The sequence below is a fragment of the Microtus oregoni genome, unplaced genomic scaffold, assembly GCF_018167655.1.
Source record: "Microtus oregoni isolate MIOR12 unplaced genomic scaffold, Mior012 000168F_ref0000490, whole genome shotgun sequence".
NCBI lineage: Eukaryota > Metazoa > Chordata > Mammalia > Rodentia > Cricetidae > Microtus > Microtus oregoni.
This window is the reverse complement of record NW_024544824.1, coordinates 474,594-493,666: the sequence shown is the minus strand read 5'-3', so window position 1 is coordinate 493,666 and position 19,073 is coordinate 474,594. Positions and strand designations below refer to the sequence as shown.

Genomic DNA, 19,073 nt, shown 5'->3' with positions numbered 1-19,073 from the left:
CCAGAGCAATGTCATCTCTGGCAATGGCAAACTTGTGTAAGATTTTGCTTCTTGCTTTTAGAGAGATCAGAGGTAAACCCCAGTCACAGAGACAAGCAGCCCCTACTGTAGCTGTGGCACAGGCCATGATACCCTTTCTTCTAGCCTAGGTCTCTGAAGGCCTATATAGATCTCTGGACAGCAGCCCTGAATACAGCCAGGCCTTCAGTAGAAGAAGGCTGGAGGGTAAAGGAAGAGAGGAGCTACCTGGAGTCAGGTGAGATGGGGTAGAGCCAGAGAAAGGCTCAAAGACAGAGCATTGCCTTAGGGAGGTGGGGATGCCATGACATAGGCCTCGCATGACCTATGTCAGTGCTCCACGCTCATTGCTGTGTTCATCGATAAGGCAGAGACCCCAAACGATAACACTGTTGCCACTCCCGCTGTGTAGGTGACAGCCAGGCTCAGAGGTGCCCACCCAGCAGTGTCAAACAACTTTAAGTGGAAGGGCTGCGATTCAGAATCAGGAAGTCTGACTGGCTCTCTAGCTCAGAGCTTCAGTGGGAAGGGCATTAAGGAAGCTTCAGGGTTCCTGGAGGAGTCTGCAGACCCCCGTCTCCCCAGCCGTTCAGTGCCCCTCAGCTGCTTCCGATCACTGCTCCCTTTCAGGAGAAGCCGATGAACTTATTCTCACTAAGATAGAAACGAATGATAGGCTATGAAACGTGCTGGAGTAGGAAAGTCATAAGGCTAAGAGTCAGTAAACTCCTAGCTCGGCTTCTGCTCTAGCAGGAACAAGCCTCTCCCCAGCCCCTGGTCTTTATCCCCTCCTGTAGGCAGCTCCCCAAATCTGCCTATCACTTTGCCTGTCTGAACCAAAGGAAGGGATTTGGGGCAGGGGAAGAAAGACCAGAGCAGAAGGTCAGGGCACTGAGAATTCAAGGAAATGTTTCTCCACACGACTGCCGTCAATGGGAGTGTCCAGGCAAGGCCAGTGGGTAGGATGGGAGCCAGAGGTGGGAAGAGAGGTTGGCATGAGGCAGCCCATTGTAGCAGCCTGGGAGCCTTGGCAACAGGACGGGTAAACAGGCTGGATAAACTGCCCCCCTGGTGGGGTCAGGAAGGACCCAATGTCCCAGCCACAATACAACCTCTGGCTTGACTGGGGCAGGAAGATGAGGAGGTCTGAGTAATAACCTAGCCCCTTTGCCAGCCCAGCCTCACATCCTCCCCACACAGAGGGAAGTGACACAGACCCTGAAGGATGCATCCATGGCAGAAGCATGGGGAATGCCTTCTTACAGTGGATACAGACCAGACCGACACATCTCCCTCTGGAACGACCCACACTTGGGAGAGGAGGGCTGCCAGCTAAGGGGACAGGAGTGGGAATCCCTAGGGCCAGCTCTAGCCTTGCTACTAACAGGCTGGCAGAAGTCCCCATCTGCCTCCTGGCACTGGAAGGAAAAACAGGCCAGGCAGGGGATGCCACATGCCCTGAGTCACGTCCCAACCCCAAAGGCCCCTCTGAGTGCTCAGCTTACTCACTCTGACTGGGTCCTCCCTGCAAGCCAGCTTCCCCAGGATGCTCTGCCGCTGGCCTCTGCTCCCAAAGCCTCTAGGACAGGCAGCCAAGCTTCTGGCTGATACAGAGAAGAAAAATCCCACCTTGACAGTACCCGGAGGAGCTAGATATGACTTCTCTCCTCCACAGAAGATGACTCAGCCCAGCTCTTTATCAGGAAAACGATTCTGCAACCGCCTTTTAAATGGCCTCTCCACCCCCAGGCTCTCCCCCGCCAATCAACCTACCCCACGCAGCCAGCTTCACCAGATTCGCTTGTCCTCCCTCCCAGCCCCATGCTTCTCTCCTGCTCAGAACCCCAAGCCATGGCAGAGCCAGAAGGGTCCTCTCATCCCGTCATTCAGGGGTCCTTGACAGCAAAGCTTGCTTGAGAGAACAAGTACTCTCTTTTTTCTGTGTCCTTGGCAATGGCTGAGGGCACAGTGGCTCCCAGTTCCCACCCCTGCCCTCGAGTTCCTGCCTGGAAACAGGGTCACAAACCTCTCCACTTGAAGCCTTCTACTTTCTGCCTTTGCTACGTGCCCCACATCCCCAGCCTCTCACCCAATTTGAATGCGATTGGCCCCTTCCAAAAGCCTCCCCTGCCTGTCCGTGTTTTAAACTAGTCATCACTAGTGGAGAAGTCTCACTTCAGGGAGAGCAAAAGCTGTCTGCCCGGAACTATGACAGGGCGTTGCTTCACTCTCGACACAGCAGCCCCGAGGCTAGCAGTGGCCTCACCTCTACCTCAGAGAAGACAGGCCTTGCAGAGGTGCTTGGAACAAGTTACATGGCTAGCAGGAGCAGCGGATCACTCAGGGTGTCCCTCCCAGTGCTTGTTTCACGGCATCCAGGGTCTGGGTCTTCTGTCCCCCACAGACTGAAGGAGCCTGAGGGCAGGGCACACATGCTCCACTCCTGCATCCCGCCCTGCCCACATTCTCACTGAGGGTGACAACTGCCACTTTTTGCCTACTGAGCTCCAGATGCCGCAAACAATGGCTCAAGTCTTCCTTCCAGTCCTCGCAGCAGTTCACAAAGGATGGCTTCTGGTGGCCAGTTTCGAAATGAGGAGGAAGGGGTATTGAAGACTAGCTAACCCATCCCAGGTCTCAGGGTTGGCAAGGGACAGAGCAGGCTACATGCTGAGCAGCAAAGCTGATTCCCAAGCCTGCACCACTTCCCCCAGCCAAGCTCCACCTGCAAAGAGTACTCACATACACCCCGGAATCAGCTGCTGCTTCATCCAGGAAGCACTACTCAGTCCTCCCTAACTTCCAAGCTCAGTAGCGTTCTCTGCTCAACCAGGCCCAGTGGTCTCACAGCTGGGGGGCACAGGACTCACAGGATGCAGCAGGCATCGGATGTGGGCTCTTCCAGAACTCCTGGTCATCCCCCACCCTCTCTGTCAAAAGGGCATCAGACAGGCACAGATAGAAGAGGGAAGACAGACTCAGCTCAGCTGGCAGCTATCTCTGCAGGTAAAAAACACTGCTGGCTGACCCCGGCTTGCTGGGAGATCCCGGCAGGACCTGGCTGCCATAGCATCCCTCTTGCCTGTTCTATCGGCTAAATTACTAATGTATAACGGGTGGGTTTCAGAATCTTAGAAATGGTAGCCAGAGGGCTGGGGACACAGATCAGTATGGAGCACTTGTCCGGCTTGCACAAAGGCCATGTAGTCATTCTCTAGCCCTATGTGAAAGAGTCGCAAGCCTTAATCTCAGCATCAGAGGTGGAGGCAGGAGGATAAGATGTTCAGTGTTTGGCCATACAGCAAGTCTGAGGCCTGCTGGGCTACATAAGACTCTGTCTAAAACAAAACAAACAACAACAAAACCCCAGCCAGCCTGGTGGCACAAGCCTGTGATCCCAGCACTGAGGAGGCAGAGGCGGCCAGATATCTATGAGTTTCAGGTTGGTCAAGGCTACAAAGTAAGCCCTTGTGTTAAAAAATCGACCAGTTATTAGGAAGCAACAACATCAATAACAAACAGAAATCAGGGGCTGGAGAGGTGTCTCAGAGATCCACAGCTTACTGATCATGGCTCACAATCATCAATAGCTCTAATTTCAGAAGCTCCAAAACTCTGTCCAAACCTCCCTGGGCACTGTACAGATATGGTGCACAAGCATACATGCAGGCAAAGCACCTACATGTATAAAATCCAAATTTATACATTTTAAAACAGAAACAAAACAGGGCAGGCATGGTGGCATGCACCTTTAATCCTACCCCTATGGATGCTAAGAAAGTCACATCTCCCAGGGTAGCCAGGGTAACACAGCTGAGACCCTATCTGACAGGGAAAAAAAGAAATACAAAACCCAAAATGGTAAGCAGAGACAAGCAAGTTCAGGCCTAGGGTGACAAGAACCTACAAGAGAAGCAAGGCTGGCCTGCAGGCTATGAGGTCTCTTGGAAGAGTCAGGAGCACAAGACAGACCAGATGCTTAACCCTGGAGACACAAAGGTCCAGAGACACAAAGGCGGCGAGCCATCATGGGAAAGAGAACTTCCCTCATGCGCTCGTCAGGGCCTGCTGCACTCTGGGCACTACACAAAGCTGAGGCCTTTCCCCTTTAGCATCTCTAAACGCCTCAGACCAGGCAGAACTATGGGTAGCGGGACTCGGCCAGTGTGGACCCAAGAATCAGCATCCCCACAAGCCAAGGTTTCTGTGTCTTCACTCCTGCTCTGTCACTCAGCCCTGGAGTCAAATTCCAGATTCATCTGGATTCTAGACTGGAGAGTGATTCTTAGTGGGTGAGGGGAGCCTGAAAAAAGAACAGCAAGCCTGTGGGTGGAATGGGAGATGAAACCCCAAGTCTCTGTGTCAAACCCAAGAAGAAGATTCCATGGAGTGCCAGGAGAACACAGAGCCTGGGAGAGCGAGCAATCGGGATAGACCAAGCCAAAGGCTCCCTGGGAGAGGACAGCATTTGCCTTCGGTTTTTGTAAGAAGCGATGAGGGGATGCTCCAAGCAACAGGGACAGTTTTCAGAGACTAGAAGACTAAAGGCAGTCTGGCCCCATCCACCCCCACGCCCCAAAGCAAAATGGAGAGAAGAAGACTTTGACGAAGCAAAATGACAGCAGGCTTGCCTGGAGTCCAGTGTGCATGCAGTGAGCCAGGTATCATTTCACGGGAGCCCAGGAACTTGGAGGTTCTGCCCTGGGCTACATGCACTGTGGGCTCGGCCTTGAACCTCTGGGTGGTTATATAACGCACACAGCACAGTCCCACAGTCAGCCAGGACCCTCTGCCTCCTCCACTCTGCCATCTGTCTCTCTGCCGCTTCCTTCATATAGAAGAGGCTGCTGTGCAGCCGAAAAAAAAAAAAAATGAAGGCCAGCCCTGTGGTAAATTCCCCCACATTCCTTCCCCTCAGAAAAATAAATAACCCTGGAGAAAAAAACACAGGAGGAATGATAATGACGGCACAGGCACACTGGCTCTCGGGCTGCTCGCCGGGGTAGACAGCATGGGAACCCAGCGCTGCCTCGTGCCATTCCTGGGATGCGGCCTGCTGCTTCCTCTCGCAACGGGTACGAGGGCAAACTTGAACTCAGAATTGCTCATAGCTACTGGACATAGTGGAGTCCCTGTGGTGTGGCAGCCACCAGTAGTCACCTCAGCAAACCTGTCAGGGGCTAAGTGCCCTTGTTCCTCAAGTAGCCGCCCACCCACCACATCCTGTACTGGGTCTTCTTCCTCCTTTATGTAGAATCATTCTTTCACTATTTTGCTTTATCCTCGTGAGCTGTAAGTATTCTCACCTCCATTCTAAAGACAAAGAAACTGAGGCTCTGAAGGGTTTGAGGATTCCCTACAGCATTAGGCTAGAGTCAACCTTGGATCTCCAGCACCTGCCTACACTCCCATCCTGTCAGCTGGCGCCTCCCCCAGCTAGCCCGCCCCTCCACGTATGACTGTGCAACAGGTCGCCCATCACCCACCCTGAGTAAATCGCTGAGTTTGAGTCTCCACTTGACTTCCTCCTCGATAAACCAAGGATAAGCAGCTGAGAATGGGTGGCGCACGCCTCCAATCCCAGCACTCGGTCCTTAATTTCTTAATTGCTATGTAAATTTCAAATGTGTCCCAGAAAACAAACTCCAAGCCAGTGGCCTCCGGTGTATCTTAGGGAGAGGATAACTGGACAATTTAAAGAAAATAGGTAGTACACACTCCTGAATTCAACCAATATTTATTGCACAAACTGAGGGTCGGACACTGTTCATGGCCATAAAGAGAAATAGCACAAAAAATATGTGAATTTTAATAAGGGGGCAAGATAATAAATATCCATGTGAGTCTGAGCCCGGGGAGAACGACTTACAAAGTTAACTATGGCAACCAAGGTCATCTTCCTAGAGAAAGCGCTTCTGAGTGAGGCCGTGAGGTGGGGGTGAGACATGGGTGTGTGGGAAGAACGAGTGGCTTGGCAGAGGGACAGCCTGTGCTACCCCCCACACGATCAGGGAATCGTGTCTACTTTCTTCTCTCTGGGATCTCTTTCTCTTTCCTTAGTGCTGGACAGACTCCAGCGGGTGGCAACACCTCTGCCTTGGCACACGGGCTCCCACACAGAGGCTCTGCCCACTTCAGATCTGCATGACACATGATAGAGGCATGCACGCACTAAACAGAGTGGGCAGGACAGACACACGAGCACCTGCGGGCATACACACGGAAGTACACCGTGCTCATGCAATGGTATGCTTTGAAATCCATGACTCTGCACCTCAGTCACAGCCTCTCTCTTCAGGGACGCATTAAAATCTACCACGTGGTGCTGGAGTGTCCCAGGAGACCACACTGTTCCAGAGAATGTCCCTCTTTCCGCCCCTACAATAACTAAGCCCTGTGAAGTACCTGCGTGGCACTGAGCGTGTCGGCAGCCACCGTCAGTATCCTCATTTGTCACCCCAGATGCCCCAGCATCTGGTATACAGCCAGGTGAGAGACTCGCTGGACCATAAGAGTACATCAACCCATAAGTTACGTTTGTAGCTAGCAAACACAGATAGTGCCTAGACTGTGGTCTGGCCTATAACATGACTCCTTAATGTTAACCAGAAACACATTTAATAACATTAACCATGTAAAAAGAATTATTATGTGGGATGGGTATGAGCACTGTTTATTGACACGTACCTGTACATAGTGCTGGGCATGAAAATGCCACGATGAAACCTACGTATTTTGTATGCAAAATAGAAAACTTAATAAATAGGATAGCGAACATAAACCATCCTTTAGTTACTCACAGCACTTTGGTGGTTTTCATAGCTCTTTTCATTGATCAGAAATACAGGCAGAGCAGGGACTGTCACGTCATTCTAGGAACTGAAGCAGAGGCTGGGGTGTAGTGGCACCTGCTTGTACCCACAGAATTTAGAAAGCAGAGGTCAGGACTGCCATAAACGCAAAGCCAGCCAGAGCTACATAGCAAGACCCTGTCTCAAAAAAAGAGTTTTAAAAAGTTAGAGGTGGGGAGAGGACCCAGAGAAGGCCATTCTACCTCCTAGGACTTCACAGCATGCAGCCTGTGGCTTCCAGTCAGAGGCTCTGGCACCTCAGGCCTGATCCACTAATCCCTTATAATTTGGTTTTACCCAAAGGGTCACTGGCCATGTTGGAAAGGCCATGTCCTGGGAGCCCATAGTGTAATCCTGTAGACGAAGAGGCATGAATAATGTACCAGTATGTTCTCTCCTCTCCACCCTGACCTGCTAAGAATAGTACCAGCTACCCTTTCAGGGATCCCAAAGAGAAGATGGCAGGACACCAAATGGGAACAGGCAGGAAAAATGTCACAGGGCTGTGGCCTGCTAACTGCCCTCGCTGCTAGCATTTCCAGACTCTTAAGACAGGGAACCCCAGAGAATTAAGGGTGCTTAAAGGCCAGTGAGCAAGTTCTTAAGGAGTAAAAAAAGAGACCTGGGAATATTATATGTAGAATCTTGGGGACGGGGGAAGCATCTACTCTTTCCCAGTTTGAAGATGGCAGGTCTGGAGCAGTCCTCATGCTCCGAAGCACAGGGGAGTGATGCAGGGCACCTGTTAGACCGCATGCTGCAACCGGGGTACGGGGGAGAGCTGCAAGGGGCAAGGCACAAGAACCCGCATTTCCAGCGATGCTGACACTGCAGCCTCGTGCCCCGCTCTGAGAGCAGAGGAAAAATAAACCTAATCTCTAGGGCACCAATTGGTAAACTGAGTCCCAAGAAAAGGGCTTCAGAGAGCACCAACAACTGAAACACCACCCCGGGGCTTTGGCTTCAGGAGACTCTGAGCTGCCTGCCCAAGGACCTGCTCTGATCTAGGGCTGCTGGACCATCACACCCCGCTCAGGGCAGTCCATTCAGAAACAAGCACAGCGATCCAGGCAGAGAGGGGGTGGGGTGGGGTGGCTCCAGATGCTCTGTGAGCAACGGGCTATGAAGTAGCTGAGTGTGGGGCCCACTGACAGCACCTAATCACAAGAAAGAGGACGCAGGCAGTCTTTGGCACAGCTTCAGGAGACTTTTTCCCAGCATCCCCCTCAAATCCTTTTGGGGCTCCATTGCTGGATGACTATCTCCACTGCTCCATGATGTACCTTTGTTTGGGATGCCTCATCCTCCTAGCCCTCCAGCCTCACTGGCCTGCCTTTAATGGCTCCTCGGATGTGCCGCACCTTTTCTCACCTCAGAGCCTTGGCCCCGCTATTTTCAGAGCCTTCAGCTCTTCCTGCCCTTGTCTATCTATCAGCTGTGACTTTCTGACCATGTTTTTCCTTCTTTGGGGGTGCTTGCAGGTGATGAGATGCTCTACCCCTGGGAGTGACATTCTCACCATAGCGTCCTCAGACTATTCTTCGAACTCATCAGATTCCATTACTGTTTGTTTTAATATCAGTCTGCCCCACCCTAAAAGGGCAGGGACATTGGCTGTGTGACCTCCCATGCCTACACTACCACTGGGGTCGGATAAACATCTGTTGACCAGGAGAAAAGAAGAGAGGAGTGAACTCTTCACACCCTTACAGCAAAGCCTTCACCTCCCTGACACTGTGCAATCTCATTCAACTAGAGAAGCTGCTAAAACAAACAAACAAACAAACACAGCATTGTCAAGATGACTGGGGGTGAGACCTCGGCCCTATAGCCCTGCGCATTCTGAGGTGTAGTGGCTTTTACAGGCCATGACACCCCTCCAGGTTTTCCTGAGAGAAGGAACCCGGGTAAGACTTCAAAGCTGCAAAGAAAGAACTTTCACTCATCCGATTCTTCTATCATTGCATAATGCCCAGAGAGGGACAGGGTCTCATGTGAGGCCACACAACCAGTACATGGTGACACCAGACTTCCTTGGCACAGCTAGAAGTCAACAGCTGAGCCTCGGGCCCACCCAGGCTCAATGAGAGCACCATCTGACTGGATGCTAAGAGGAGTGCTGGAGGGAGAGAGAGAGGAAAAGAGCCGGGGCTGGGCACATGTGGATTCAGGCCCAGAGCCAGGGGAGGTGGATGGGGCTCTCAGCGGGAGGCCTGAGAAGAGCCCAGCAGCTGGATCCCTGGAAGCCAACCATCCAGAGGCTGGGTGGTGGCACGTCTGGCCCTTGTGCACATGACAGTCTATTTTTTCATCAGTACCCTCCCCACCCCACCCTCTCAAAGAGCCCTGTGTCCTAGCTCTCCATGGTGCCCAAAAGCCCTAAGTAGCCCAGAAGACAATACAGGAGGCCAAGGATGAAGCGTTTCCAACTGTCTGGGTGGTGACCTCAGTTTCCCTATCTGTACAGAGCTGGGGCAGGCCGGACTGCACGGCTTGTTACAGCTCAGGCACTGACATCCTTGCAAGCTCTGCAGCATTAACCACACTCACTCTGGCAGGGCTACCCCTCCCCATTGTACCCACAGAGCACATTTAATCACCCTTTACCTACCCACGAGGAAGAAGGGCAGGAAAGGAAGGAGAAGGAACTGGCTCATAGGCCAATGTCAGAGGCTTGGGCCCCAAAGCCCAGGAGACTCCTCTTGCCAGGGCCTGAGGGTCTGAGATAATGAAAATCAGGAGACACACTGTGTGATCTGGAGAAGGTGGGTTGGCCTCTCTGGACTATGTCATGCAGTAGTAAAGCTGGAGGTCTTTGGGGTCTGTCTTTGGTGCTCACTGAACTGGCCACTCTATGCCTCAGGTTTCATTCATAAAACAGTGAGGCTGGTCTCACAGAGCTCTTGAAACACAGTAACAAAAAAAAAATTTCACAAACTGCTTTTTTATTTATGAAGCATGCTCATTCCAAGAGATCTTATTCTAGACTAGACACAAGGGTCTCATGTCAGCCCACCATGTCCCAACCACGGTTTCATCTAACTGTTTCTTTCTTACTACAAGTCAATGCTTTGGGGTTCTACAAATTAAGTTCCCTCCCATCCTTCCAGCTTATTCCTTACAGCTGAAGCCTAAAGGAAGCAAAGGGCTGCTCAAGACCACTAGCCTGTGAGCTACCCCTGACGCTCAGTCCTATACATTGTGCTGGTTCATCCTGCTACCTCCAAAACACCCTGGCCAAACACCAAGAAGAAATTTACATGGAGATTCAGGAGCCTTGGGCGACAGGCCACCTGCTCAAGGGCTTGCTATTTTAATGGCGATCAAAACATGGAGGTACTATTAATAAGTAGTAGCTCATTTTTTTCAGCATTCACCATCTACTGATTCCATTTTCATAACACGACAAGGCCTAGTATTGTCTCTGTTTTATAGATGAGGAAACAGGAGTCCAGAGGGGTTACATAATGTGCTTACAAACTCTCAGGCAGGCAGGAATGAAACCCCAAAGTTTGACCACAAGATTCAGGTGCCAGCCATTCGGGAAGCAGGTGACACAGAGATAGACGGTGGCACCCAGGGAGGTGGAGGGCAGGGCAGGACAGGGCAGGGTCAGCACAGACCTACAGTGGGCTGCCTAACTGAATGGAAAAGATGAACCCAGGGGGATGGAATGTCGGCAGCAGCCAGTCGGTGAAGAGTTCATTCCAGAAAAAGGGCTTTGGGTAAGCCTCTGGAATTACAAGGCCTGGGAGCTGTGTCATGTCGACTCCTCCTCCAGTCACACGGAGTAACAACTGAGCCCCAGTGTCTGGGGAGAGTTCACAAAGGGCGCTCTACACACACTGGCCTAACTCAAAGAGCCTCCCCAGAAGCAGATCAGCCCTCCTCCCTCTGGCCAGATCTCAAGACCAACTCCTATGGCCTGCATTTTAAAGCCCAGGAGGCCAGGAGTGGGGTGGGGGCAGGTACAACCTGCAGCCAGCACCCACCACCCGCACCCAGCTCTGAGGGGGAATACTCACCATCCTCTGCAGTACCCTCCCAGACCCAGACCAGTGCCTTCAAAGACTCTGGGGCCCGTTCTGGACATGCTTCCTCCAAGAAGCCCTGACCACCCTTCAAATACCATTCAGACCCCCATGCCACAGTAACCTCCAAAAGGAGCCTCTTGCTTGCTCTCCATCTCAACGAAGGCTTCTTTCCCCGCTACAATCCCCCTTCCGTCACCTTGTGAAATTACCTTGTTGATTTGCCCATTCCCTTTTTATTGTCTTATTCTCTCAATTAAAATAAAAGCATCTGTGTTGAGATGGTACATCAGATAAAGGTGCTTGTCACCAAGCCTGATGATCTGAGTACAGTCCCTGGGACCCACATGGTACCAACACATACCATGTGTATTTGCACACACACATACATGATGTGTCCCCCCACACACATATAAGTAAATAAATTTAATTTTAAAATTTAGGCAATGCTTCTAGCTTCTAGCCGGGTAAGACAGCACAGTGCCAGTCTGAGCTATATAGCAAGTAGTTCCAAACTAGCATGAGCTATATAGTGAGACTCTGTCTCAAAAAACAAACAAAAAAGGCCCAACCATATGTGTGCGTGCACATATGTACACTGTATATATACATATATATGTGCAAATACATGTGTATGTGCAGATACAAATGTATAGCAAGCTCCCTGAGTGCAGAATCGGTTTTCTACTCCAGCCTAGTTCCTATGTGCCCTTCCCCGCCTCATTGCTAGCCAGGGCTACTGAGGTCTCAGGAAGGCAAGGGATTTAACTAAGGTTACTTGGCAAGGCAGCAGGTAGCAGAGGTCAGCCTGACACTATAGCTGGGGCACTCAGCCTGGCTCCTATCCTCTCCCGGCTTGCTGGCCTCTGCTGGCCTGTTTTAACCCTGCTTCCTCATCACAATGGGGCAGAGCTGGAAAGTCTTTGACAACAGTGCCCACTCTACTTCTTCGAGCCCATGGCATCCTGATCTGGGCAGCCCTGACTGCTTCCCCTCAGTCCCTCCCTTCCTGGCATCAACTACTCCGATGAGCTCATGTCTGAAAGCCTAGGAGCTGCCCTGAAGGAAAAGGTGCCTCCCAGGCCAGGCCCCTGAGCTGGAGGTGTGTTTAGCCATGTGGGAAGGCAGCCTTAGTAGTAGGGCACGTGCGGAGTATGAACTTCCCACCCAGCAGGCCTCTGGGAATCAGCCCTGAAGACTGTAGAGAAGGGGGCAGAGAAAGACATCCTGTGTTTCTTCCCTTCCACCAGATGCCCGAAGGCACTGTGCCCCTCCCATTTATTATTAAAGTGTCACCCCACCCCACCCCCAGCTCTGCAGCCTTCCTGCAGAAGTATCTGAACAAACTCTTCCCTTCCCCGGCCTCAGTCTCCCCTACTCAGAAGATGGAGATGAGCTAAGGCGTCCATTAAAGGGAGCCCATAGGCTAACTTCATTGTGATGAGGTGGGGGGCAAAGCTTGCTAGCCAGAAACCAGGCACAACCAAAGAAAACCATCTACCTTACCTGCCAGAGAGTGTAGAGGGTCAACAGCAGGCCAGGGAGGGAAAGGGTTAAAGGCCTTATTTTTTTTTTTCCCCCTGTACAAATAATGACTCAGTCCTAACTTAGTTTAAAGGGTGCAAGAGGTAGGGTGTGGCTTGCAAAGAGAGGACAGGCTAAAAATTGGAGCCCGCAAGCCTTGGTGGCTTAGTAGCAAATATTTGCTGTTAGTTCTTCCAGCATCAAACTTAATGATGCTACAACTATCCAAAAGCAGGTCAACTCCAGACAGGGATTTTGGCTTCCCGCGAGGGGGGGGGGAGTCATCAGTCTCCCTACCCCCATGACTGGGGGCCATGTCTGGGTCAGTGACAGGGCAGGGTGGCTACAGGCAAGGCACCCCACTGTAGCCTTTCCTCATGACGGGCATCAGATTTCATCCCCCTCTTGCCAAAGCAGCAAGGGTGGGACATCCTGACTGTGCCTAGGGCCACCGTGGTAACGCAGTTGCCCCCTCAGGGCCCACCCACCTACCTCTCTGAGATCTGGAGAAGGGAGGGATACACCAAGGTCCTACAACAAGGCTGTTCACTGCAGGGCCACCTGCCACTTAGGACCGGAGGGAGTGGGGACATGCCACCTGCGGCTTCTCACTCAGCTGTTACTCAGCTTCTAAAAAACCCAGATGGGATGGAACACAGGGGTCCTTATCTTCACCTAGATTTAGGACCAGAACTTGGGGTTGAGGGAGAACGTGGAGACTTTTCCCCTAGATTCCTCCTCAGAGGTCTTTCCAAGGCCCTAGGCGGGAGATTCCCCCTCCCCTCTTTCCACAGCGCAGTGTCAGAAAAGAGCTGGCCCTTTCCGATAATTAAGCGAAAGGGGGAGTAGTAAATCAGTGCGGTGAGGATGGCTCAGGAGTCCCTAGGGGCACTTTATAAAGGTCTTGATTTCCCCTGGTGGGATTGGGCCCTGGAGGTCCCAGCTGTGTAGCGGTGTGGCTACCCTGCGCACCCGCACTACTGCAGCTCCCTCTGGCCCGCGGGAAATGGAGGTGTCCGCCGGCACAGTTGGTTCTGCTGCCCCCGCAGGCGCCCACGTCGGTTCACCCACAGGCCCCTGGGTCTTGCAACCGAATTTCCCAGAGCGGCCAGGGTCTCAGAGCTAGGGCTGGTGCCTATGGCTGAGCCTGGGGGCTGCATGCCCCCCACATCGACAGGCTTGCGGAAAGGGACACACAGCTGAAACTCACACAGCCGGAGAAGATAGCGCCCCGGGACAGGGCGTCCTCTGGTTTCTGAGCTGCTGGAGAGCCCTGAGATCTCTCCAGCCTGCACTGCACAGATGGGGAAACTGAGGCTCTGTAGAAGCAACTTGGCAAAGCTCCCCCTGAGTGCAGGGACTGGAGACCAGATGTGCCACCTCCTCCGGGGAGGAACGAGTAGCTGCGCAGGTGGCAAAGGGCGAGGCTCACTGGGCGCCTCGCCAACCCCAAGCCCCCCCACTCACCTCCAGCAGCAGTACACGGTCCCTGAGCTCCCGGGCGCCGCCGCCTTGGCTCACCTGGCTACGTCCAAGCGTGAGCCCCGCCCCGAGATCCCTGCACCCCGCCCAGCGGTGGCGCCCGCTCAGCGCCAGAAGCGAGGTCCTGGCCGCTGGAGGCTGAAGGGGACCGGAGCGGGAGCCGCGGGCGCTGGGCGGGCGCCGCTATCCTGCTGTGCGCTCCCCTGGGCCCTAGCGCCGCCCCTCCCGAGCCCCGCCCAGCCCCCGGGGTGCAACACCCCCATCCCCTGTGGCCGACCTCATCTCCAGGAGCTCCGGCTCTTTCCTCTCTACCTCACTATTCATCTCACTTTCCGCTTCCCCTGCCGCTCTGTTTCCTCATCTTACTGGCATCTCTAGGTCTGCCGTTCTGCCCTTACATTTTTTTCTCACTCGGTTTTTCCATGCGCCGCCATCTCTTTGCCACTTTCTCTTTCCCTCCCCCTACAACCCTCCTTTAAAATCTGTCTTTGAGATTCTGTCCCCTCAAGTGATAACCATGACACCCCCACCCGACTTGTCTCAACCCAGAAACTAGAGTAACTCTCTTCCTCAGTAGGGTTGTTCCTGAGGCGGGTTGTCGCCAACCCGTTATTCTCCCCCGACTTAATTAGCTATCAGCAATAAGGGCAGAGATGCCGTGTGGCTTTGATTCCCTAACTTTTGCAGAACACGGTTTAGGCTGAGCTCAGCAGAGGCCATGGCAATTGTCGCTCTGCTTCATTGGGAACGGCACACACACAGCTGTTGAAAGTCCAGAGACTCACATTCCAGTGCAGATCCCGTGGGGAGCTGCTGGTGGGCTTGGTTAACAAGCACCTCTGTATCCCCAGCAAGTCTGAAGGAAGACCACACCGGTTGAACACTCTTGCAGCCAGAGTGGCTCCAGTGTCACTTGTCCCCAAGAACAGTGTTTAGGTTTCTGATAAAGGAACTTAGAAATATACTGATGTACACCCATCCCAACCAAGGTCCTCTAAAACACAGACCCAAAGATGTTCAGGTCTAAGATTGACCGTGTCCCCAGTGGGTATGATCTGAGTGCAGGAGGTTGGGTGACTGAGGAGATAAATCCATTCTGGCCCCTTCCATCCCTCTGTCTGGCTTTGTGGGCTTCAGGGCATTCCCAGATCTGTGGTCACTTTTGCCTGTGGTGTTGGGTGGGGGACAAGATACTACCCTAGCGAGGGCACCAGGCAAGAGATTGCTTTCTTCTAGTGCATGCACTGGGGAGGTGACTACACCCCAGCCTGTGGAAATCCAGGAAACAGAGTGTGTGGGTGAGAGGAAGAGAGAGAGGCTAGGATTACTGTGTGGGTGGCTGTGAAAGAGAAAGAGATGGGAAAAAGAAAGGAGAAGAGAAAGTGATTCTGCCTGCATGTGGGTGTTTGATGGTGGATGTGCAAGAGTGGCCGTGCCTGGAGGACAGGCTGTGACTGAGAAAGGGATATGGTTTAACCCTTGTCTACAGGAAACTGTTCTTGTGTGACAACACAGATCTGTGTCTGCATGACCTGCAGCGGGATGGGAGTCATACAAACAAACCTGAGACACTTGTCCACATGTACCGTGTGGTATGAGGGATGAGGGGTTGTTGGGGGGGGCATGCCAGTGTCTGCCCATTGCACATATATGTGCAGGGTTTGATGGCATTCACGCATGTATAAACTTAAAAGGACATACATAGGGTGAATGTTTGTCGAGAATGTGGTATGTATACACTGTGGTGTACACGTGTGTTTATGGATGTATGTGGTATGTAAGTTTGATCGAACAGCACAGGAAGCTGTTGTGTTGGGTGGGGGACAAGATACTACTAAGTGAACCTGTATGCAGTACTCTTCAATGTCCTCTTCTTATTAAAGTCACCAGGGTGTGGGGTTCCCTTCCCAGCCTCCTGTGTCATCTGCTCTTTCCCAGAAGCCTAAGGGACAGGGGCTTTGACCACGGCTCCTTGACCTTGACCTGACTCTGTCAGCTCTCTGCCTAATAAAATAGATGTTTCTCTGCTTGATCAAGATGGGTGTGGCCAGGGCAGACTCACTTTGCCTTCTAGACCCTTACCCCCATTCTCCTCCCCATCTGAGGCTCCAGGTAGTATCTATTAGAGTGGCAAAGACCCAGAATCCTCTAGGTCGCCCTCCCCAGCAAACGACCACTTGCAAAGGAGAAGCTGGGTCGGCAGTGGCTCCCAGGTCTCCCTGTTACATCTGAAGAAGAGGAATGCGTCTTGGCTGGGTCGCCCACCCACTCTCAGAGCCTGAACAACCGTTTTCCAGCCCCAGGTGGGTGGAAGAACACAGCCTGCTTCCTTGTCTCCATGGAAACAAAGCAGCAGAAAGAGGATTTAGAAGCATGGGTCCAAGACCTCACAGGGTTCAAATCTCAACTTCTCCACCTACAGGCCGTCGGACTGCAATGTGGCAATTCTCTTAAATTCTGTGAGCCTAGTTTCCTCACCTGTAAAACAAAGATAAGAAAAGAACAGAACTGGGTGTGGAAGACACACTTTGTCGTCCCGTCCCGACAGGGGAGAGGCAGCAGTTCAAGGTCAGCACAAGTTCCTTGGCAAATTTCAGGACAGCAAGGTTACTTAGCAAGACTGCTTCAAAATAAAAGGAAAGAAGAGGGAGAGGAGGAGGAGGAAGAAGAAGAAGAGGAGGAGACAGCAGTGGCCGATCTGAATTCCGTAAGGCTATTCGGGGGTGCAGTGAAGTAATCTATATAAAACATTCAACACGGAGCCTAGCATCTGAAAAGAGAAGCCTGGGGTTGCACCCTTTGATTTTGCTACCAATTTACTGGGTGACTTTGTACACTTGTCATTTTTGGTTTCTCTCCTACTGTAGCCATCGACACAGCAGACTTGATCCCCTGTCAGGTACAGTCGGCTGAGACCGTGTGGAGAGATGGCTACAGAGGAGAGCTCTTTCGTGGACCACCTAGTACTTGGCAGAAGCCTGGTCGCTTCCCTATATCAGACTTCTCTCGGCCACTGGTGACACAGAACCTGAACGTGAGGCTGTAGCCCCTTCTTGTTTGCCAAAGGCCTTGCTCTGCCCAGCTCAGCTGGTACCACTGATCCCAAATAAAGGTCTGCAAGGTGCCCCAGGCAGAAGATGAATGGCTTGGACTTCAGTCTGCCAGGCAGCACTCCAGAAAGTCAGGTTTAATAGCGGAAGGATGGGTGTGATTGTCTGAAGATGCTTATGATCCACTCTGTAATGAGAGGAAGCTTGGAGAGGAAGCCCTAAGCTGCTAATAACCTGGCAGCTTCCCAGGCTTCTTCCCTCAGACTCTCCAGGCAGAGGGAAGGGACCTGCTACTCCCCATCCCCAGGGAGTAGGAAGACCACTGAGACTTGATCCAAGACCACCCAGATTTCCACTTCTTAGCAAGACCCAGCTTCCTTTGAGAAGTCTTACCTCTCCCTCCTTTCTCTCCTCCTGAGGCCACTCCTGCCCCCTTTGTCCCTGGAATGCTCAGAACAACTGGATGGACCATAAAGAGACAAATGAATTGGGCTGTTCCTGAAAAGGATGCACCAAGTCTCAGGGCTGACAATGGCTGTGCATCTTGGATCTCTGAGTCTCCATTGTCTCACCTGCCCTTCTTTGGAAAGCTACAGTAAGACAGAGAGTGAGATCCCACCAAATGACCCATAGCCCGCGAGATGCCAACAAGGTCATTAAAAGTGATCTTCTCTCCTCTCCATCCCACCCGTACCATTCCAGGGCATCTTCAGAAAGCACGATTTCAGAACAGAATCATAGCTGATAGCCCAAGGCCCTTAGCCATACAACCATGGCTGAGCATGCTCGTCACATCCTGGGCAAGTCACTTACACAGCTGAGCCGCCATCTTTCATCCACGTAATGGGCTCTGCTGCGAGACTGCAGGAAGCCATACACAGAAGCCGTTAGCACAGCAGCCTCTGCACAGCGCTCGCCCAACGGCAGTTATGCTGTTCAGCCAGTAATGATCGCTTCCATTTCACTTTACACACCTACCCAGAGCATTGTAAATTTTCCAAAACATAGCTACAGCTAAAATCATGGCACCCTTTCAACAGCTCCTGTTTTTATTCTATTTTCACAGATGGAAAAAAAATAATGAGCTCACCAAAGGGACTTGCTAGGGCTTGACTACTGAGCACCGGGCTGATGGTACCTGTCACCATCACCCCTGCCTCCTGACCCAGCTGTGGCCCAGGAAAGGGGAGGGAACAAGTGACAATGGTCCTCAGGTTCATTCATACTCAGGGTGACTCTGAGGTCCTCCTCCCTGTTTAGAGGCTCTGCTGGCCCCTCACTGCTCCTGCCCAGCTCACTGTATAACCCATGCCTGGGCAGAGACTGTGACCAAATGAGATGATCAGAGCCTGGAGAGAATTATTGCCGAGAGCAGAGTGGGTGAGAAGGCTGGTGAAGTGCCAGCTCTGACGTCAGCAACGCCTGCAGAGAAATGAAGTGCTCCTTCACTCTCTTGACGCACAAGCCCTCCCAGGACTGTCCCACACACACTCTGCACCCTAGGGACCTGCTGGCAGCAGCTCTCCTGCCTGGGCAGATGGTGGCTCAGCTCACGGCCAACCCCACCCGCAGTGTGAACCCACTACGGCGTTTCCATTGGCACTGGCCAGCAGTGAAGGCGATTCGAAGCAGATTCCCTTGCCTATCCTGTCTCCTCTGCACACTCCAGCTCTCACTGCCTCCCTCCCTGCCCGGGAGAAGATGATCCTCCTCCCTCCACAAGCTGTCACTGACGCTTGTTACAATCCAGGTGACAAGGCTTCTGCCTTTGTCATTCATCTCTGACAGATGGAGAACTGAGGTCTGAGAAAGGACCCTTTGCCTAGCTCAGCCAGCAATATGCTGAGGGACCCGGAGGCACACTCTCCTACTCTTGAGGCTCAGTTTCCCCACTGAGGTCATCTTACATGGAAGGCTTCAGTCTCTACCCTGCCAGCACCTGGGAGGCAATGGCCTCTCTGTCAGGGTGTTTGTCTAGAGCTGCCACTGAGCTCGGAGGTTTAATGAAGGGTCTTTCCCCAAGGGCCAGTTGCTTGGGACTTCACAGCCACTTGCTACGATGGTTAAAGGGCAGGTGAGAGGGGCGAGTGAGATTTTTGTCAACCAAGTGAAAGATA

The 19,073-nt window shown here is 52.5% G+C and overlaps 1 protein-coding gene across 4 annotated transcripts in view; it reads right to left on the bottom strand.

Annotated features, from left to right (window-relative positions):
• Window positions 1–19,073, bottom strand: part of LOC121445237 (synaptopodin-like) — a 30,237-nt gene that overhangs the window by 10,831 nt on the left and 333 nt on the right. The window contains exon 1 of one of the 4 annotated variants that reach the window (XR_005973904.1): window positions 13,892–14,030. The exons of 1 other annotated variant lie outside the window; for it this stretch is intronic. The gene's annotated coding sequence lies outside the window, so the exon portion shown is untranslated. Of the gene's footprint in view, window positions 1–1,527; window positions 1,690–13,891; window positions 14,031–19,073 lie in introns of those variants that run through there. 2 more of the 4 variants (XR_005973905.1, XM_041647277.1) reach the window with 2 other exon arrangements.